This window comes from Vanellus vanellus (genome assembly GCF_965231255.1).
Source record: "Vanellus vanellus genome assembly, chromosome: 3".
In the NCBI taxonomy this organism is placed as follows: Eukaryota; Metazoa; Chordata; class Aves; order Charadriiformes; family Charadriidae; genus Vanellus; species Vanellus vanellus.
In genome coordinates this window covers 42070189-42094208 of record NC_138907.1, presented here as the reverse complement: position 1 = coordinate 42094208, position 24020 = coordinate 42070189, and the positions used below count along the sequence as shown (strand labels likewise).

At 38.2% G+C, this 24020-nt stretch overlaps 1 protein-coding gene across 1 annotated transcript in view; it reads right to left on the bottom strand.

Annotated features, from left to right (window-relative positions):
* PLD5 (phospholipase D family member 5) overlaps positions 1-24020 on the bottom strand; it is a gene marked incomplete at both ends in the record, with an annotated part of 187685 nt that overhangs the window by 129855 nt on the left and 33810 nt on the right. The window lies entirely within an intron of this gene.

The following is a 24020-nucleotide window of genomic DNA, read 5'->3' as shown; positions in this document are numbered from 1 at the left end:
TGCCCTTTTCAACCTCTCTGACAGAAGAGACCTCTACAGATTAGTATGAGGCAGGCTGATGGGATGATGGGGGACAGAAAAGGAAGACTAAAGTTGGAGGCTCACCAAATAGAGTGATAAAACCAAAAAATTCTTTTTAGAAATGTGAAGACAAGTATCACAAAAATATTACTGATATTTGATCCTGAATTGCCCTGGAAATGATACGGTGACTCACAGGTAAATGTAGCAAAAGACTTAGAGTCATGTTTGCATCCATAGCGCCACCGAGGGTGAGTGCTCCAGCACTGGCAGAGTAACTAGAGTACTTGTGCTTACCCTCTGTGCCCTTGATGTTGGAGCAGAGAGCATAATAAAGAAAAAAAATCCTGTCATGCTGCATCTGATATTCAGAAACTCCTTCCGTAATGAAGCTATGCTCAAGGCCCTTTTATCTCTTTTTTCCCTCTTTATCATTTAAGTGTCTGGTATACCCAAGGAATAAAACCCAATCTTTTCCTATAACAGTGGCAGTATATTTTGCTTTTTCTTCTGCAATATTATAATCTTTTTGCTACCGCTCACTGATTCTCCCTGAATTTCAGCAAGTTCCCTGTCTCATCTTTGAAAAGGTATCTTTGCACTGGAGAACAAAGATGCATTTAGACTTTGTAGCATGCCCCAACACCTTCACTCAAAAAGCCAGGGAGGCTTCTGTACGTTCTACAGAAATCTTTTGACTGCTGTCAGAAGTGTCAAAAAGCAACATCAAAGTCCCCTGAAAATACAGGAGGGTGCCAAAAGCAGAAGGAGCAGCAGAAGCAATTTCCCTCTTCCATTTTAGATTGTCTTCATTTTCAATATGCGCTCAGAAACTTTCAATAGTTTCAACTTGTCCCAGCCCACGACCATAGCAAATAACTTACTATGGCTCTTATTATGGCTTACTCCACCTATAATACCATATAAAAATCTATTCAACTGTCACACCTCATTCCAAAACACCAGTCCAATATTAAAACAGTACATGCTGAATGCCAGGAAAACCTCCTTCCCTCCCTTGTTCTAACTGAAGTAATTTTCCCTGTCTTTGTTTATGAAGGTACAGAGAGTTTTACCTCCTCTTTGAATGCTACACCAAGTCCTCCCTCTGCTGTATGAGTCTTCTTAAACCACAAGTCATATTTTAATTCTATTAAGGAATATTTAAGATAGACAGTTAATAAGTACATTGCAGATATACATAGATAGTAACAGAGACTTTGCAGAGGAATTCCCTCTTTCATTTTAGCCTCCTGGCCCCAACCCCTCCAAACATTATAATGTCTAATCTTAATCTCTGTCCAAAAAATTGATGGAGATTTAAGGATTTTCTTAAGGGAAGAAGAAAGTTTTTTTCAATTCAGGGAGTTCTAAAGATTGTAAGCAAACAAAAGGACTGTTAAGCTAAACATTGAAAAAGTGGTACTCAGCTAAAACCAGTTCTATATCCTTCTTATCTTTAAAAAAAAAAACCTATCAGAAATAATCTGTATAATCACATCAGTGCATCATTGAAGTGTCTAATACAGTAACAATTTACTAAAGTTAAGATTTTCTCCCCCAACATTAGCAAGTGCAATTTAAATAAACATTCATTATTGCTTTCATTGCTCATTTTCTTAGTTACATGACCAAATTTATCCTAGTGGGCAGACAGTTAGCTGATGACACAAAGTCAGTCACAGATTAGTAAAGGCAGCAGCCAAAGGCACGAAATGGCAGTAGGACCTACGGATGCTGAGTGACTGGATGGTACCAGAAAATTATATAGCTGCATATAACACAGGGCACATGACATTTCTGACTTTATTTGCCTCAAAATTAGTTTTAAACTGAGTATTAACATTTATAAGCAAGATCTCAGTTATAGTACATAACCTTATGGAAACGTCAACCTAGTGTCTGGAGGTCAAAGAGGCAAATTGAATTACTAGAAAAGGAAGAAAACACCAAAGAAAATTTCTTCACATTGCAGATTTTTATACATTTGTGCACCACAACCTGAAAGACACATACAGTTCTGGTCCACCCATTTAAAAAAATCTCAGAACAAGCGAAAGAGGTATAGCAAAAGGTAAACAGGACAAGCAAAGTCTAGAATGTTTCTGTTTAAAGAAAGATTAAATAAACTGGTAGTCTTCAGCTTGGAAAAAGATCTGACTAAGGGAGGAATGTGACAGAACTATAAATTCATAAGCGGCATGGAAAAGATGACTAAGAAACAGCTATTCACTGTCCTTTCCAATAAAAACATAGAGGACATTAATTTAATTATGTTGGCTAGTTCAAAATGAACAGAAAAATGTACTCTTCTGCACAAGGCATTGTTAAGATGTAGAACCCCTTGTGATGGGACACAATAGATGCTTGAAGAAAAGACTTGAAAACTGATTTCTTTGGGTTTTCTTCATGAATGGAGAAAAGCCCTGGGAGCTAGTAAAGACAAAAGATACCAACTCCAGTAACTGGAGATTACAGTGATGATTTATTTTCCCGCCTCTTTGCCAGGCTTCCATCAGAGATAGGACCCCAGGCTGGCTGGATGCTCAGCCTGAACAGTACAGCTGCTCTCGTGTTCTTGGTATGCCTTTCCTGGAGAACAACGCTGGCTAAGCACTCCAGGACCGTGTTTCAGGGAATTACTGTTGTAAGACACACTGCCCACTCAACATTGGTAACATATTCACTTATAAGACAAAATACCAATACTGAATGTCCACCACTTGTATTTTTGTTTGTGTATTTGTATTTCCTTGTATTTTGTTTGAGTTCAACGGCATCAAGGGACGTAGAAGATGACAGTACACACAGCACTAAGGAAATACCCATACAGCGTAAGTGCTAGCCTTGCCACAGGCCCTGCTGAGCTGGGGCCACCTGTGGCCCAATGTCTGGCACCAGGGCTGCCCTCCAGCTGCCCTCCTCCCTGGCTGAGGTGGTGGGACGGTCCCTGGCCACCTGGCCCTGCCCTGACACCCCCCATGGGAAGCCCCCACTCCTACTGGACCCCATTCCCCAGGGGAGCCCCAGGTCCACATGGCACCCTGGCCAATGATGCCCACTGCACAAAGTAGCCATGTACACCTCCCACAGCAAGGCAAATGCATTCCTGGAGAAGGAGGAGGAAAAAGGTTTTACTGCAGTCGTTGATCCCTCAAAGTCTGCACCAAAGGGTGAGTTCACTGAGCACCATTTTTAGGGGCGTGCCTTGCAGACACAGGGAGGTCACCCCCTTGCACACAGGCTGTCACCGATGACAGAGGGGTCTCAGCTGCTCCTGCTTAGGGACCCAGAGTTGTCACTTCTGAGTGACTGCATGGAAACTCTCCTAATGTTTTAAGCAAAGAGTGACCGTACAATCTGATTTCATAGCTATTTAACTTAAAATACAGCAACCAAGTCACACTACTTGTGTGCCTTTAGATTACAATAAATCACATATTTAGTTGAACTACCTCGCGTTTACCATCATTTCAGAGTGTGTATGTGTAGTAACCTGTTAGGCTTTTTATGAGCCTGAATTCTCACCATCCTGGAGACTTTCATTGGAGTATCTATTCTGAAGGCCTTTTTCAAGTTTCTTTCTTCTTGCAAATCACTATACAGTGAATATTAACATTCATCCGTCAGCTTTATCTAGTCACCTTTACAGAAGAGATGTATTACTAGAAAAAAATTTAAACCTTTGGGCTGTTCAGTAAATTTTATTCATGACATAGGAAGAGGAGGGAGACTGAGACGCTCCTTTACATAAATCTTTAAAAATTTAAGGCCATTTGTACTTGGATTTATGACAGTAATAACCTACTTGTGTTGCTTGGGTTTATTAAAATTAATGACTTCAATAAAAACAACAGCACCAACATGAATTCAGAAAACCAACTCCAATGTTAACAAACCTAGTATTAACACCGTCTGACGTGATGCAAACAACATCCAATCTATTGAAGAAGTAATGCTATCAATCTAAACCCACCTAGTAACATATTAGTCCTAGACTTCAGAGGCATACACTTTTTCTTTATTATCTCATGAGTCCTTGGAGCTCCCCAGTCCCACAAAATGCCACGTGTTCTGTGTCAAAGCACAGATTCCAGACAGCAAGTACACGAGATTCATGAAGACACTAATTTGATTTCCTACTTGTTTTTTATTTTAAGAATTAAGTTTTTCTAGAAAAAGTAGTGCTTGTCTACTGTAAGAACAGCTCTTATATCTGTGGATTTCTGTGATTTCATATGTATATACTTCGTATAAACACAAGCAGCAATGCAAATGAATCTTCACAACTACATACACTGTGTGTACTTTTGCTGTATAGCGTGCTCCTCTTTCCCAAATAATAATGGAAGGTAAATTTATTCTGGCAGTACCTCACAGCCACCTGGAAAGAAGTCTAGTCCTCAGAATTAGCTCTATTTCGCCTTTAATAGGTTTGCCATTTTAATAGGTTGGGTTTTGCTTGTTTTGAATAGACTCTGATTATAACAAAAGGTAAAGATAGTCATCACCACTGAAAGAAAAAAAAAAAGGGATAGGTTTCAAGCTCCCTGAGTTGATACAATTACAAAAGATTCATATGACTTGCAGTAAATAAGGACAAATCATACGCTCAATGTCAGTGAGTGAAGCAAGATCCATTGAATTTAATGGAATTGGCACAAAATTCACTGTGTTGATATCATTAAGGTGAATGAAAAAGTTCTGCTAGTCCCACTGGAAACTTGACAAGGCTGTAGTTGATAAATATTTCTATTAAATAGGATTAGCAACTAATAAACCACATAGGGAAGATAACTGTCCTCACCGTCTTACAGCTAGATAAAATGTGTCTGTTTGTGGTTGTCCAACACAGAGGAAAAACAAACTAGACAGCACTCTCATGCTCTAAATCTAGGCCCTTTCTTCCCTATTCAGGTTTGAGGGGTATTTGCAGTGGGCAAACCACCCAACAGTAAAAATATATGATCTACTTCAATTCTGGAAATAATACCAGGCCATGATCCTAGGACCACAAAACCAGCTATGAAAAAACAGAAGTTATTCAAATAGAAAGAAAAAACACATAAAAAAATAAAAAACAGTTGACACCAGTAAAATAAGGTTCACAAGGTCTCAAAAATGAATTTTTTTACAGTGTTATGAAGCAGGATCTCACCCCTCATTTATAAATACATTCTAACATCTCTGTAACAGACCCACATTCCTTACACCTACAAATGCAAATCCACTACAGAATTCTTTTCTGGATTAGTGGTTTCTAAAACTTAAGAACCCCTAATAGTCATCAAGGCAACAAAACATCATGCTCTTGCCTTCTAAAATATTGATTCTTCAGGTAGGAAGAATATATTCTAATTCAGATGACAAATGAGATGTTTTCCATTTTCTCCTGTGCACTCTCGCTGCTTATCTTCATTTAAAGAAGATGCAACATGTATGAGACCAATGCTTATCGCACAATTAAAGTTACGTTAATGCACCGTGAATTTCTTAAGAGTAACATTAAAAGCAGCAATGAATCTTGAATTTAGATGCTGAAAAGGTTCATAAGTTTAGAGCATCAGTAACGTCAGCATCTTTGTACTATACAGCCTGCAGGAGGAAAACCAGTAGAATTTACAGCTCTCTCAGAACTTAAGTGATGAACTTGAAAGTATAACCTGATCGAGCAAGCTATGAAAAATGATTCGGTAATTCAAAACAGCATTCAAAGAACAAGAGTGGCCCAAGTGACTTTTGTGACCAGAGAGTAAATTCCAGTGTTTTCTTTGGTGCTCTCACAGTCTTAAAATACTGTAATTTTCATTTATGCTTAGCAATACTCTTGCCTTTATAAGCCAAATCACAGATTCCTTGCCAAATCAAAGTCTGCAAAACTCTCCCCTGCAGTAGACAATGTTGTCCACCCCAAAAGTCCTGGTTAGTTTTCAAGCAAGCAACTCCTGGAACTGCTTCATCACAAGTGATGGCACTCGCTGGAGGAAAAGGATGGGACTGCATGTCCTGAGGCAGGGCAGCAATATGCAGCCTGGACTCATTTAAGCTGCCCTGGAAGCACACCTAGAATAGAGATGGTCTGACAACTTCCTGGATAACCGCTCTGGTAACTACAGAAGCTGCACTGACCGAAAGTGATTATGAAGCAATGTAGCTATTTATGCCAGATGTTTGAAGTTGGATGGTGTGAACATTCCTTCTATATTTCAGTTTTCAGTCATGATAAAGCAAAGATTTGTGAAATTAAAAGATGTCATGGATATGCTCCATTCTTACTGCCTTGTTATTTTTTGAAATAAAACATTTGAAATGAAACATTTGTCAGTTCACAGGCAGCATTAAAGAACAGTAGTATGATTCTGCCAGTGATCTTCCATGATTTTTACGCTACTAACTAACTGAACCAGAAGAGCTGTAAACCACTTGGAAAGCAAATATACAATTCTTTGTTGAAAAGACTGCCTGCTTCCTGGATGATTTTTCTAGGAGTGCTAGGTGATTATTAGCTATCTGGATTCATATTATACGTCTATCTCAAGAAAAGTCATCACCAAGACAAACTGAAGTAATAAACTGTGCATACTCTCATCAGTATTTGGAAAATGAAGCAAAACAAGTTGCAGTTTTAACATTTTAGAGTAAATTCCCAGATTTCCCACTTCCACCTCTAGTTTGCAAATATCAGCCCAGGACTTTTTGCTGAAGGCCTCAGCATCAGAACTATTTGAAAACCCTTTTGCCTCAGCACTGAGCAAAGAAAACTCTGCTGAGTTCCTGAGATCGCCTGTCACCAGTGCCAGCTGCAACATAGCAGCAGGATCAAGGCTGTGATCTTGACGATGGTTTGCAGACTGGGGATAGGTTTCCAGAGCTTGAGTTCATCCAGTTTTTAGCTGTGCTTTTTTCGATGTTGGAAGGAAAATACAGATCATTTTTCCTGACAATGCTCACATGTTTTTGTGGCAAAGACTTGATGCTACAAGGACCCTACTCTCCTCCTCCAACTTTTCCCCTCTTTCCCCCATCCAAGAAAAGTTATGGCACACTGACAAAACAGCATGAGGAAGTTTGGACTGCCACTGTCTAGGGAGCACATATTCCGTGGGCAGGCAGACTATTTCATTTGCCAGAGCTGTCAAGCCAGCTCTTTCTACAAAAACTAGCTTAAGAAAAAATAAAAGAAAAATTATAATAAAATGTTTTAAAAGCTGCATGCAGAGTGCTGAAGCAAATGCATAGTAATTAACTGGTTTCCTGGGTAACCAAGGGCAAAATGATCAAATCTGCCTGCTTAAAATTAGATTCTTAAATTTACATTTAAGAGTTGTACAACTTCTAGGTGTTTTGAGCTGCAGCTGTTTTCATTAACTGCACCTCTAGCAAAGTATGCAAGAGTCAGTCCACAGTTTTGGGAACGTAAATCAGTAAGATTCTTCTTTTCCAGTTGTGACTTCGGTATAAAGTGTAGAAAGGGCTTGATTTGCCAATGCATCAGCACCCAGAAACTGTCAGACTCGAGCAGAAGTGACCTTTCAAAAATCTGAAGAAGACAGGACTCTAAATTTAAGCATGAAGACCTAGAGATGTCTGCTTACACAAACACAGGTATGAATCCAGTCTGCTTCACTAGAGCACATAACATGAAAGGACAGCTTAAGATCCAAGTGCCTGATTTAGAGGAGAAATTAATGGCACAAACCCAACAAAAAAGCTTGGAAAATTGCCTTTCCCATCCCCCTCAGTATGTATCTGCATTTCTTGAAAGTGGCAACAGGGAAATAACTCAGGTCAAGTAGTTAATACCCTGCATAAATCCAGTGAACTCTTCCCCTCTCCATGATGGACTTCCTGCCTTGCAAGCCTCGTACGGGTGCTCTGCATGCTTTGCGAGTCCTTTCGCCTCCTGCTTGTCAGTATTAGCAAGCATGAGATCTCTGTAATGAGCTGTGCAGCAATAATTTAAAGAATTACTTAGAAATTTTATTTACCACATGAAAAATGAAATGCACGCTGGCAGATGGGCAATCATGAAAGAGGTTTTGGACTATCTAAATCATTTTTATTTCAGGAATAGATAAGCTCTTGTGCAGTTTTCTAAACCAAGAAATCAGACATCTGGAGACCTAGTTGTCATAGCTTAAAACTTATTTTTATACTATTTTTTTTACGTCTTTCAGTGTGTGGGAGGCTGTGTGCATGGGGAAAAAAATGGTACTAACTGGCTAATCAGTGATTTCACGTTACAAATGAAACCAATTACACATGCTTTTCTCTATGTAATACCAACAATATCTATCTCTATATGATATCTACAACAATACCAGCCAGTTCCTGGTGTAACTTAAAGAACCGATTGGATTCCCACTAGGTATGCATTTGTCCAGGTGGGATACAATGCTATAATATAAGTAGTATGAGCATGTAGTTCACTAACTAGGATTCAGAAGACAACCTGCTGGGTAAAAAAGGAAATATAAGAGGTTCTCTCTGCAGTTCACTCCTTTTATTTATTTATGAGAGAGAAAATATTCACTCTAAAAATGAGATAGATGTGACAGGTGGTAAAGAAGCATCTGAATTATGTTTCAGCTCTTTAAGGAATTGAGTCATGGGAATTCTCATCTTTCAAAATAATTTGAAATCTTCAGAATGTTATTCTCTATGGTGTTTCCTAGAAGCTGTTCTTCACTAATTTAAGCAAGAACAAACAACACTGAATTCTAATTAACTGTCAGGTACATCAGTTTATATTCCAAGCCTCCTCCAGGAAACAACTATTTTAGAATTTAAGATAGAAGAGTGTTTATAACACAATAAATGATATGCTTCTCACTGTAGCCTAGTGAGTGTCAGGCCCTAAAGGTAGTAAAAATTTTAAACTAAGCACAGTCTTCTATGTCCTGCATCCATTTCCCTAGAGTACACTGTCCATTCAGAAATTATGGGTTTGCTTTAAAAAATACATACACATTTACACAACATAGTCTGAGATCAGAGACTCAGAAGAAAATATACGTGCAACTACTGAAAATACAGGAGACCTATGTAAGCTCATAATCTCCGTATCTAGATTCTGCAAGTTTGCCATATTCAGCTGTGGGTCTCATGTTGAGCATTACAACCAATAGTAGCTACCTTTTTTAAAGTCTGACAGTCATATAGGTTTAGCTTATGAAACCTCTTATACCTGACAGAATTTCGGCTTCATGGTTTTGGTTGGGATTTCTCTTTGAAATTAATGCTGGCTGAATGCACCATCCTTCCTCCAGTTGCTAAGAAGCAGTCTAGGTCAAAATCTCTGCTCTGTTTTTTGTGCAGCACTTAATACCAAAACGTAAAGCAGAACTGGCAAGAACACTCAACTCCAGTAACTATGACATCTCAGTATAGTGCAGACAGTTGCAATGTCCTAACATAATTCTTACTCGGTGGGAAAGTTTACAGTAAAGCAAACTGGAAAGAGCCTATCTTTAAAACAGAGAACAATGGGTCAGCTCCCATTTTTTCAGCTACAGTGACATGGATTGCACTGGCTTTTGCTTTTTAAATAATAGCTGTTATTAATAAAAGTTATTTGATAGCTTCAGTGAAACCTCCCCAAAGTAAACTGCTGTGCCAATTCATTTTCACCATCTACTTTCCACTGCACTTCTTCAGTTAGGCCTGGAAACAGAATGCTACACAGCAACTTCTTAGCAAAGCAAAATATTCACCCGCAGTGGGCACAGGCAGGGGCAGAGCGGTGAGCACCAGCCTTGGCCCTGGCCCTGGCCCTCCCGTCACAGCTCCTAGCTGAGGGTCAATACACAGAGCATCCTCAAGAGACTTGAGTTCCTCCTGCTGTATGTTCCTTTGGGCAACACTAAGAGCACAGCCCACAATGTGTATATTTGGCCAAGAGTTTCAAGGCGCATCTAAACTGTCCATTCTTGCAAACAAATGTGATCACACACACCGCCTAGAACTTCATTCAGAGACAGTTAAAACAAAATCCACTGAAACCTTTTTCTTTCCACAAAAACCAGAGGAGTAGTGGGAAATGGAATATTCTTTTGTCTAAGTTGTTATTAATCCCAGGAAAGTCACAACACACCATAGCCAGTAGTAAGCACTTGCAAGATTTAGCCCTAAGCAACTGACTGTTTAAATTTCTGATGTCTGAGTCACTTCTGAATTACTTTCTAAGGAGGACAGTATTTAGCAGCAGGTGAATTAATATCATCACTTCTTCTGGACACTTTTAAAGAAACATGGGTATGATTCACAAGTGTCAACCATGCACACAAATTACATTGTAGTAAACAGACAAGAAAACCTATGACTTCAGAAAGTTTTCATAGTTTCCATACTACTGCAAGAACAAATAATTTTAAGCTGTGAAATGAGCCTTTACAATGGTGGCCTGTATTAGTTCTGTATTAAGATTCCATAAGGCCCCATGAAACATTTTGATCTAAAATTCCTTTCTGAAGACACAAAGATCATTAGAAAAAAAACACTGTGTTACAAATGGGAAACAAACTATCCAGAAAACCTTTACACATCTGGTAAATCTATAACACCATACTATCATTCCAGAGAGGTAATTTTTTCCCTATAATTATCTATTTCCATAAAGTAGTTTCTCAAGTAGCATCTTGCAAGTATCTTTTACATACATGGATTTAATTACATTGTTTCTGAAAAATCCTCCTACTCCCTCTCCACCACTGACTGGAAGCATATAATATATGTGCTTCCCCACCACCACTGACACAGAGGAGAGTGAATATTTCACTGGTTTTGGACCATTAAAACGATCCACAGCAAACACACTACTTCCATGAGCTTGCACTAGAGAATCCATAAGGCTGCTACAACTAGTAAGACTATTAAGGTCATTCTACATCAACATGTGTTAGGAGTCTTTTAGCCTTTATTCACCCTTCAGATTCTGCTACAAATATTTTTACATTTCCTTTTACTAAAAAAGGGACTCTAATCAACAATGAAGTCAGCTTCATTAGTAAACTTACGAAATAAATATAGCATTTGGGTGACTTGTGATATGCTAACAAACCAAAAATGACTACAGATATTAATGTAACACAAAGTCATATAAATTATAAAGCATTGTACAATAAACTTCCTTCTATAACACAGTTAAGAAATTGCATGTTCTCTCTTACAACGCATGGCATCAAAAATAATTTCTTCAGTTAGATTGTTCGCATTTGCCACGACTTCAAGGAGTTCTGAAATTGATACAGTAGGAAGATTCACATTTATCCTGGTACACTCTTAGATTTGTTTATGTTTCCCAAGCACTTAGCTGTACATGCATGTGTCCTATTAGATTGCAGTACTGCTCCCTATATGAAGGAAAATACCAAAACATACATTTCGCAAAAGTTATAAATATTAACCCTGAGGAGGTGTTTTTTTGGTTTGGTGGTTTGGTTATTTTTGTTTTTGTTTTTTTCAAAGGAAACTACAAACAATGGATTTGTGCAATGACACACACTACAAACACTGTTATTGCCAAGCATCAGAGGAATGAACCGCTGTCACCATAAAGTGACAGCAATCCATCCAAAATTACATCCGTAATAACAGTTTCCTAGTTTGTTTCTTTTCTTCCAACAAACTTTTAACACAAAATTTTGACTGCCTCCTTTCTCAGAACCTAGCAATACAGCAATTACCTGCCAACTCCAAAACCACCAAATCCACCATGATCACTAAGACAAAAGATTCTTTCAGGACTCAATCTTTCAAGCTCGTCTGCAACTTCCTAGGAGCCCAAACTGAGCAGTTAGCTTTGGATGATGAATACATGAATGACCTTGAAACAGAAGGTATACATGAGGTGCAGCCAGAGATGAGGGAACTCCCCATCACTTGCTGGCAACGGGACCACACCAATGCAGAGGAAATACAGTTGAGGACCAGTCCAAGTGTACAAAAAAGAAGCAGCTAACTACAAGCATCATTTCACAACGACCTCTGCAGCAAACAGATGCCAGCAGAGACCTTAATATATTTGGCCTATAGCATTCCTCGTGTGTTGTATTCATCCCTCACATAGAACTCATTTTCTCATGCTTTGCATGTACAAGGAAACCAATTTTCTCTCTACCTGTGCTGTAGTGGAAGAATATTAGATGCAAGTGCTGCTTTTGTGATTGATCCTCTGTAATACTGGAATGAAGAGTAGGACAAAAAAGGTCTCTTTTTAACATGCCTATCACTTTTGACAATCCTACAAAGAGAAAAGTAAGAAAATTAGCAGTAGTACATAAAACAAGTTTAGTAGAGTCAGAAAGGAATCTAACACAGTTTAATGGACTTACAGGACCTTTTCATCATGGAGTTTTTCAGCACTCTCTGAAATTAGTCCCTTAAATTTCTCCAATGAAAAGAAAAAAAATATGAGAAACATTTCTTTTCCTGACATAAATTTCGCAGACCAGTTTCAGCAAATCATTCATCTTTCATTCTTATCTGAACAAGTCAGAGGTCTGTAGACTAGTAGCTCTTTGGTTACTTTCGGCCAGATCAAGTACACATTCTTCCAAAACTTTCTCTCCAGAAGTAATGATGATAAAAATCTATACCACATTACACATATTTTTCCTTTCTGAACAGGAAGGACCACAACAAAAACTATTAAAGGTATGGACAGGGAAAAAGTTAAATCACAGGTGTAGTCCTACAGCATCCTCATCCTTGCCATTTTTCCCCAATGAATGTCCAGTCTCAGTCATCACCTGGCCAAATAAATACCCCTTATATGACCCAAACAGAGTTCTCCCTGTTACTGGATATGTGTATGTCCAGTCATAGGAAGGAACATGTCAGCAGCCTCTAGCCTGGTAGTCTGACACACATGCACCACCTCCTATCCTGTGACAGGGAGAATTATCACATAAAAGTCATGTGACAAAAGCCACATCCCATCACTTAGGGGGAGAAAAGACTGCAACACATGGTCTCAGAACGTGCTAACCTTCTGGGTAGGTCAGAAACTATTGCGTTAAAGCCACGACTACTAAGAGAGCCATCCTACTATGGCAATGGAGGCAGAAGTGCTGTGGATTTCAATGCAGGATTTATCTACCCTCTCAACTGAATAAGAATCTACACCAAAGGTTGCCAACCTTCTGTTGTGAGTGTCTTCCCAAAATCTTCATGGATCCAAAAGCTTTAATCATATACCTGAGGTGTATCTTGGTGAGCAGAGGGGAAGTGGAGCCTCCGGCACAATTCCAGGGGAATAGATGGCACACACCTCTGAGTTGTCCACTTCATTATCAGATGATACCATAGGGCTGACTACGCAGCTGTGTCCCCAGGTGACACAGCAACATTGGAAAATATGTTTAAATGAAATGTTTTTAACAACAGATTTACAGTAGACTGAAAACTCAAGTGCAAGACCTAGAGAATTCCTTTAGGTATGGAAGCTTCCCATCACCACTCTACGTAGTGGAGCAAGCCTCAAAATCCAGCCAAACTGCGCATTGTGTTTCCCACCACCACATATTATGCAGTCTCAGTTCTGACCAGAGCACACTCCTTATACAAGCACTGGAAACATATCCTTCAGGGCACAACTCCATAACTGGCTCTTCTTACATCTGCACACTATCAAGTGGGTATAAAGTTGTCAGTACCCTTTTGTCTTCTCCAAACCTTTTTTTACGTAAAACCTTAATTGTTTTCAGTATTCTCAATATGGTCATGAAGTAGAAGAACAATTATGTGCAGCAAAACATTTCATTGCTGTGAGAGTCATAAGATATATGGGCAAGAGAATTTTGCGTGATATTTCAATACACTGCAAATGCTGCAATGTGAACATTAACCAGATGCAGAAAAATACGTATTAGCCACCCATCTTCTCACTTTAGGTCTATTTCTCAGGAAGCTGCTCCCATCAATTATTTCACCTAGAGACCAGACTGACCTTTTTCCCTGCCTTCATTTTCCCCAACCTTCATTTCCGACGGCATGACAGGATAAAAGCCAGAAGGACAGACTAATGCTAAAAGCATCCCTTTTTAATAGTTTCTTTGTGTATCACATGGATGAAGGAATAAAATCCTGTCTTGAACACAGATGCAGCAGACATGCTAATACATTATGTAAAGCACAGCAAATAATTTATAACTTCCTGAAAGCGACGCATTTTAAGTTGTACTGCCAGTATAATGGCACACTTTAAAAGATGGATTTCAGAGAGCAACACTTGATCTACAGAGTATATTGATAATGAATCAAAAAGAAAATGGCTTAAAAAAAAGTAACCCACCACCAAAAAACTAATCCAGTTTAGGAATCCTTGCATAAACCTTGCTTGCTGCCATATTTTGTTCAATGAAAGTATTCAGGCTCTATAAACATGGATGCAGAGATTTCAAAACATAATCTTGTTATGAATAAACTAATAGATACCTGGAGATATTTCAGCATTACATTTAAATTAAAGATCAAAGTGGTTATTCTTTGTTCTTCACAAACAATATTTATGGAGCATGCAAGTGTGTATTTCGCTCTAGAATGGTGCAGACTTACTGGTGTGGTAAACAGCCTGTTGCACAGCTATGACGCATCACCTGAACCGAACTGTGCCAAAAGTTAGTTGGGGCATACAAGTTAATACTAAACACACACACAAAACCTGTGATTTCACCAAAGTTGTACTGCATCAGATTTCTTCTGACTAAATCCTTCAAAACTTTTTCAGCAGTAGCATTATGAAAGCCAGCATAACTACTTTTGAATTAACAACCTCTATTTTTTGCCCAAAAATTGGCAGGAAAACAAAGCAACAAACTAAAATAGTAAAACCTGAGAATATTATTAAGTCTTGAGTTAATTTCAGACCGGATACAACGCTATTTTTCCTTTCCCTAAACATGCTTTATATTACATATAAACTACATGGTTTACATATTTATAGCATACTTCTTAAATACAGGGTTACAATTTCAGGCAGATTATAAGACTTTTATTTAATCACTGGGATTAAAAAAAGTATTTAACCTATATTCATTTGGATTAATCATGCATCCGATTGTTGAGTAGGCTTTTTGAAATTTTGCACCAGAAAAACACTTAAAAGATAGTTTGCTGTACCCAGAAACTTTTGCACTAATCCTAGATGATACTTTATTAGAATTTAGCACTGCAATAGTCAACTTTTTAATTTTTCAAGTAAGGCAGGTACATTATTTGTAATTTTACTTTCATTCCTTAGAGTTATTAGAAAAAACACTTTGAATAATTTAACCTGCTATCTAAAGCATTTGACAGCTTGCAATTCTGACCTCTTTAAGACCATTTATATTCTGAAAGAAATCACACCGGTTTAAAATTTTAAGTAAGAGACTGTTCCCTTTGAAGTAGATGTGGCATTTATCACATAGCTGATTACTACTAAGGGTTCATCTTTGTAGAGTGGTGGTGGTTCTTTTTTTCCTTCTTTTTGTTGTTGTGTTTGTTTTTTTTTCCTTCAACAACATAGGCAAGACCCTTGCCTGGGCAATCCAAATTGAAAGAAATAGATCCCTTGTGAACTGCCTGCACTATTTACCCAACTAATCCATGTCAAGTCGGACACAAAGCAAGTTTACTTTGGCTTAAACTTTATCAAGAGCAAATATGTGGCAGTACATGAATGTTATGTTTCTAGAAGGAAATGTTTTCCTTAATTTGCTCTTACTGAAGCATATCTGTATTTGACTTACATAAGAACTAAGGAATCACACACCTGGAAATATATAACCTCATTTGTTAATAACAATTAACATCACAGTTAAGTTCCCTGTTTCCAATGGGGAAAAGCAGCCAGACCTCCCATCTCCAATGTTTTCCTGTACCAAAATTTAGATACAAGTTAATACTAACTATAAGCACATTCTTTTCTGACAAGAAACAACAATATATGGAAGCCACTTCAGTAACGCAGCAGTATTTAACGAATACTCAACGTTAGGCATTTTTGTCAGGAAAATCACAATAGTAATAACAACCATCATGCTTAGATTCATACTAAACATCTTTCCAAGAAGCTTACAGCCTGGTTGCCAATCAATTATTGATTTTGTAATCTATGCTGCATGTTGAGAAGGAAAACATACAACTTTAACACATCAAAGTGTGTTTACAGTCATAACCTGGAATATATAGGCCAAGACAACACGATTTACTATCTATTGTATTTCAGTATTTGATTTCTTACCATTCAATCAAACCGCTTAGAAAAGGAAAGGATCAGAAAGCACTCCGTGATAATTTTAGTTCTTGCATTCTAATTTTCATACTGCTGAGCAACAACAAATACACAAGAAAGATAAAAAATACCAAATCAGACATAGTTTCACATCTGCTGTACACTTTTCAAACTCCCATAGTTGCTCTTTTAAAAATCTCCTCTTCCATTTGAATCACAAAAAGAATAATTTCCCACACATCAGCTGGGCTGTCAAGTAAGCATATTTCAGAACTCTTCAGACTTATTTAGTAATTTGTTTTCCTTTCACCCTGATGTACTATAATTTCATAATCAATGTATTCCTGGACTTAGTATGCACTTAAAATGAATGACTGAGTTCCCATACAGGAGATTGGGGTTTTTTAAATTGAAATATGCATCAAACCCAGTCTTCACGATGAGTATTGGGAGTAAACACTGCCAAGATTTGCATTCCCCTCTTCAATTCTTTCATACCTAGAAAACTGCTAATAAGAACATTTTTATTGTATCTTCAGGCATTGCTTAAACTACTTAATAGCATTTACAATAATTTCAGATTTTATATTTGTGTTTTATATTCTACTTCTATTGTTTTAATATTTAGATCAGAATATTTAAATGGTTACAAAGAATAAAATCATTATCCTAAAGTTTTCTTTGCTTATTTTTCCCCCCAAACAATTACACTGGAATGAAGCACAATGTGACTAACAGGTCTTCACAGATTGAAAACCCAGAAAAATAAAAACTTCATAGCTCCATAAAAGTCAAAGGTATATACTGAGGATCTCTGCTTCTTTCTAAAAAAAAAAAAAAACAAAACAAACAAACAAAACAAAACACAAAACCCCCAAACCTCAACAAAACCCCAACAAAATAAAACATACAAACATACAGCCTGCATCAGCGATCAGGTTTATTTATAAGTATTAAGTCTGTGTCGGTGGTTATTAATGCAAAATTATTTTAAAAGCCCGTGCAGCTGTCCTTCTGCAATAAAACAAGTAGACAGAGTTACATGTTACATCAAATTCTAGTCAGCAGTATTTCCCAATTTTAAAAGATTTTATATAAGCTGCACAACATGTTCAGTGCCAAAGATATTTGTCACCAACTTGCTTTGCTGATCTCTTTCAATAAAACACCGATAATGCCACTGTATCTTACACATTGTTTTCTTGGTTTAAATACTGATCCCTGCTAATTTCATTATCACCTTTCAAACGTTCTTTTCAAAGTAATAATCTAGATGTGGTGAAAAGTAAAGAGCTTCTTACCATCCTGATCCAATATTTTCCCCGTCTCTGGAGTCCAGCAGCAAGGAGCTGTTGCTGTTGCACTGCTTACTAGAGACACCGGAGGCTTTGGAAGCAGAGAATGTTTTATGTGGTTAAAATGTATCACCACTGATTATATTTCAGTCTCTCAATTCCTAGCCTTGATGCTCTGGAAATCAGCCAATCCAAGCGATAGAGAGGTTTGCAACAAGAAGTTGCAGAATTTTCACAGCGAATGTTTCACGGAAATGTTTTGCTTCTTGGTACTTGTTTTTTATATCCACTAAATGTTAAAATAAATCCTGGCTCCTCTTCCCTCCTCCTCTCTCTCTTTTTTTTTTTTTTTTTTTTTTTTTCAAAATGAGATTCATATATTGTTCACAAGGGACTTTAGCACTTGCTACAGCTAGGCACTGTGCAGAAAGGCATCATGCCAGATTATGCATACATCTCTGCCAAGATACCTGAATTTTGACTTGCAACACACCCTGTTATTCCAAACATGAATCTTGCTAAGCCAAAGCTCCTAACTTTGCCAAAATACACAGTGTTTTTGTGAGGCAGCCAAATGCCCCTTCAGATTAGCTAAGAGCATCTTTTATTTGCAATGTGGTTGCTCTTTGCTGGCTTTTTTATAAAAAAAAAAACCAACTTTTCCTAGTAAAGACAAGGTGGTAAGTTCCAAAAGGATGAAATGGTCAACTGGCACTTCTACTACACACTTCTACCCCCAGCCCTCTCAAGAATACACACCACAGAAAATCTCTCTGCAATGCTATAACTATGATTAATTAGTTAATATTATAACTGTCTTAATGTTCTCAGTGACAACTCAGGATGCTGCTGTGCTGGGTGTGAAACAAAAATAAAAAAAGAACAAAGACAGTCCTGACTCCTTGCCATGGACCTCACCATCAAAGAACATCGTAAGCAATGACAAAGAAAGAGGCAGAAGGAACCAGATCAGACAATGCTGGCTAGTTTGATAGGTACTTAGAGTAATATCCCAGCAACCTGACCATTTCCAAACTTTTTGGCCATCACAATAAAAGAGTTTTAAAGAAAGAGTCATCAAGAGGCTATGGTGACTACCTTGGAGATGCTCTCAAGGAGAAAGCATGTTATTGTACTAAGAGAGAACAAGACTGAGCCTGAAATTTTAATGAATGGGTGGAAAGAGGATGGAGTGATGCTTCTGCTATGACTTTATAATGGTCTAGAAAGGTTAAGACCATGCTCTGTGCAAGGAAGGAAAGAAAGTTCAGAAGAGATGTTCATAGCTTTCTTCTCTTCTTTTTGCAACAGGATACAGTAATGATTTTCACTGAATCAGTTTGAATGGGTATGAGAGTGCAGGGCTGACCTGAGGAAAGCAAAGGAAAGGATGCTGGATTAATTGGCAAGCTTTTTTAAAAGGTGAAGAAGAGCAGAATGGAAGTTTTGATTGATTGCTGAAACAGCAATGAACTTATTTTAAGAAGTAAGATTTAGTCAACAATAACACTATGTTGTTTCTGTACTTAGGGAAAGAACAAAGTAATAAATGACACACTTGTTATGGACATCATGGCAAGATTAGGTTGTTTTCCAGAGTGACAAGGAAGCAGCAATAGGAGAGTCTACAGGAGGTGTGTTTTAGTTATGTTGAGCTGTTGATATCTATCTAAATAGCCACAAGAAGGTCTCTTTAGTTCTGGCAGAAGAAGAAAGGTCTGGAAAAAAGAAATTCATTTGCAAGCCACCATGACAAAGATGAATTTGATTTGTATTTACAGATGAGATTATCTGATGTAAATAAAAGAAAGGGACAGTGGTTCATCCCCTAAGAAACATAGCAAGATGGAGCAGAAAGAGGCATTGAGAGAGCAATTAAGAAGGTAGGAGGGAAAAATAAAGCAAAACAGGTTCTACGAAACCAAGAGAGACAAAATGTCAGGAAGAAAAGGGACAACAGTACACAAGGTAACTTACAAGATAAAGAAAAGCAGTAACTGGTTTCACTGTTTGACCAGAAAGCTGTCTACAGAGACTTTGCCTTGAGAAGTTTCAGCAGCATGGAGGTAGCAGGAGATGCACTGGGAAGTGCCCAGTGCCACACCAGAACTTTGGCAGTGACAGTAAACAAATCATACAGCCGCATTAGTTAGACTGCTAATGGGATTCCCATCAAAGAGGCTCCACTTGCAATATCACTGAGACCCAACAGACAATTCTGTGAAACAATTCAATTGCAATGAATCAGGCTACAGAGGGCTTGCTCTTCTTAGAAATAAAAACTTTTCCATCAGAATGCTTTCAGCCACCTTGTTAGTCCGTGCAAACCTTTCCTGCAATCCTTGACATTTCTGAAACCCTTACATTCACAAAAGATATCTGTTGGGATAGTCATCAGATGCTAAACATGAAGACATACAACCAAGTCTTGCCCCTGTAAGTTTCTACACAAAGTGTTTGTGGAACAGGGTGATATGGCCCTATGCGTACATGCAGACAATTTTCAACTCTGCCTTTCCGTCAATGAAGCCAGGATGCTTCCATTTTTTGCTGAACAGTTAAGAATTAATTGACTGCATACAAATTTTAGACTGAATTCTGGCATGGTCTTCTCATATTTTAAACACACACCTCCCAAATCCAAGTGCAAATATCATCTCCTAAATTAAATTAAGAGACATTTCTGTTCAGAACAAGCATTATCAATACAACTATACAGGCAGAAAAAAAAAAAATCATTCAAGTTAACTGACCTACTTTAGTATTAGTACTCTTGCTTCAAAAGAAGGCTACCTTTTTCACTTACTTGAAACTCCTACGAACACACACACAGAGAAAAAGGAGTGTCCACCAAGGGAAAGAATTGTGTACTGGTATAACTGCAATAGTTTAAATGTGAACTTCAACTTTTACATCTATATAAGCCTTGAAGATGAAATCCTGGTGTTTTCTTTCCTTCTTCAATTCTTAAAGGATCCTCAAGCAAAAGGGAGTTTACATTTTCTGGACAGGTCTAGAATTTCTCCTTTTTATAAGAGGAAACCACCTTCCTCCCCGGTTTGAGTTAAACCCCTTAATTTAATCCTTGCTGACTACTTACAACCCTCTCATACAGGGGCAAGTATACATAGCCAGACTTCACCCCTCTCAGCAGATTAACTGTCATCAAGAGCGCCATGCCTCAGAGGCTATTTCAAAAATAAAAAGAAAGCTGTCAAAGGCCTCTGAGCACATTCTTTAGGCAATTGTAGAAATGTAGCTAGTAGGCCACATAGTTTAAACACTTATTTAGACAGTTTTCTTAAGGAATGACATTGGGAAGTCCTGGAATGCTCTAAATTATCTAGGAACACGCAATGAGGCTGAAAAACTGAAGTTGGATTAGAAGTAATCTATTTTTGTGATGAAAATATCTTGCATTGCCAGATCTACTCTATTTCACACATACATGTTCTTTGCAGCATGTAAACCATCCCACTAGAGCCCGCAATCTGCAACAATTGAACAGTTGTATTAAGAGATACCAAACATAAAGCAACTGATCAAAGAACTGAATATTTGCCCTGGTAGAATTTCTTTTATTTTAGCATTTTATTGATGTCTGAAGACAGGGTGGACAAACAAAGTGTTTCAACTTTTTATTAAATGAAGAATCCCAATAAGTTTAAATGCAGAACTGCTGACTCATTTGGGATTTGCTTGAGATGCCCCAAAGCCTAAGGGACATGCAGGTATGGCTTTCTTGGGGCACTCTGTAAGTCTATCCAAGTTGTCCCTAGCATTATGAAGCATCATCTCTCCCCATAGGTTGCAATAAATAATGAAAAGATCTATGAACAGCTTGCTGTAAGCAAATACAAAATTTATATATTTAATATTTATTAAAAATAAATCACAACTAATGAGTAATAAGACAAAAGCATGCAATATTGTTTGACTTCACAGAATGAAGATAAACTAGGTTACTTGTGTCTGCAGTAATTTTGAAAGTCATCAAACCAAAACAGATCAAAAAATCTGATACCTACACAAAATGGGAAATTGATCAACTAATACTTTGAATTTTCAAATAATTTGATATTTCACAAAATAAATTTTCCCCCCCTTTTTTCCTCCAAAATCTTGACTCTCGGTAAAGGTCTAAATCCATCATAATAGTTGAGATCTATACAGAATGATTAACATGAACTTTCTCATTTTAAGGATATTCCATTTCATCAGGAATGGGAAAGCAGTAAACCAGGGCAGAACATAAGAAGACTTTTCAAGATCTTAAGGCAGCCAAGTAGCTTAAAATCCAAGCCCAAATACTTTCAGTATGGAGTTTATCCTGTCTTGTTCAGATGAACTTGAACAACAGAATTCTGAATTTTATTGTTAAGAGCTTAGAGCAAACAAATACTCCTAAAAAGAACAGGGATAATAGGAAGATGGTTATGCAAGACAGGAGAATGGATATGGCAACAAATATCTCTGTGCTTTCTACCCTTCTGTATAGAAGCCTGGCAGATGACCAGAGCCACAAGACCTACTACTCTGTGGGAGCAAGAACTGTATTCCTATTTTATTTTACTGTGGCATCATTTTCCTACAACAAATGTCAAGACTGCACCTCAGATAGCACCTTCTCCAGTTGCTTGGGTCTTCTCACCAGGCCCCTTATTTCAAGAGGACCTCTCTCTAACATCCTGTCAGCTTGTTGTATATTTTGGCTGTCATTACCCAAACTGTTTTTTCAGAATCAAGGTTTTTTTCCCCCCAAAAGTAAGTCCCTAGCCCGCATAGCTATGAAGAAATACATCCAAAGTGCACTCAGTGTAAATTGGTAAAGTGCTGTACTAAGTGTGCTAAAAAGAGTCATGAACACATGCTCAGAAACAGGAATTCTCAATTCCTTCAAAAATCTAACAAGCACAGGAACTCAAAGCTGAATGACACAACTATAGATGTCAGTATTGGTTTTTCACTGCTCATTAGTTTCATTGGTGACATGGGAAAGCAACAGAATTTGCAGGAGAACAGAACTTGGTGGAAAAAGAGAAAGAAAGAATAAAGAAGGGAGAAAGGAGAAGACATGGGGAGGAGGTAAAAAAAAAACCCAAAGAAAACACCGAAATAAAGAGAGGGGCAGAAAAGCAAAGTATCTGGTCCCTCTTCAAGGCTCACTGGATCTACAAATCAATAGCTAGCATAAAAAAACAACAACCAACACCACCAAAATCAAAGACATCACCACCTAGTCTGTTACTCCTCCACACAGACAGCAGTATTTTACCTTGCAAGAAGCTTTACCAAAATCTCATGTATAAGCTACACGTTAATATCAATGAGACTTTCCATTGGTAAAGTCCCATTCTCTAAGAGGACTAATATAAAAGCACAGCCTCAAATACTTCAAATGATGTTCTGAAGCAAAAATAGAGGATTAAGAAGTTCTACTGGCCTTGCAGGAAAGAAAATTTTTATGGAAAATTCTGCTTGTAGCGATTAGGACCCCACACTAGAAGGAATGTAATTTCAAATCAGTATAAATACATTCAGATGTTACGAAACTGGTACAGCATCTATAGAAGAGCAGAGGCTACTTGCCAATTAAGACTCTGCTCAGCAGTAGCCAAAGGACGAAACATGGCCCTAAATGTTTAGCTCTCTCGTAAAGACTGCATGCATTACCCAGCCCTAAACTGACGTGCCAGCTCATGGATCATAACTGGAACACGACCCTGTCCACAGCAGATGCCTGGTATTTAAATGGGCAGTATCAATACACAGAGGATGATGGGTTTTCACTATCATCAAGACCAAACATTGCTTACAAATTTCAAAGAAATATTTTTCCATTATTTTGTGAAGAGCTGAAAGTGTGAGTTAAAGGCAAGAAGAGTTTCAAAAGAAATGCCATCACATTAAAAACATTTTCTTAAAAAAAAAAAAAAAATGAACAAGAGACAAAGCCTTCTTATCTATCAGATGCAGCAGAAAAAACATATGAGTGCTGCCTCCCAGAGTCCAGCTGCCTGGAAACAATTCTTTCTGTTTTGCTGTGGTACACTGATTCAGCATCCAAGCAAACAATCTCCAAGGGCTGTGAAACAATAGCTAGATTCTCTGTTTCTGCCAACGATTGCACTGAGGGGGTCGCACTGGACCACTCCAGCTTGAGCTATGCACAGATCTAGGCCACTCTGCTGCCCAAACAGCACAGCCAGGTAACAGCGTCAAAACTGAGTTGGATCCATCTCTCTTTCTCTCTCTCATATGCACGTGAATGCCTGCCTGCACAACCTTGTACAGGAAAACACAGTTAATAGAACCTCTCTCTCCACAGGCCCCAAGATCGCTGCAGAGAGGCTATGTCTCCCACCACTCCTTCTCCACCTGGAGCAGCCAGGGGGCCTATAAGAGCCTCTTCAGCACCCTGGGGAGATGGCGGGGGGATGAGAGGCACAGGAGTAGGGTGCAGAGCTGCACTGAGAGGGTGGGCAACT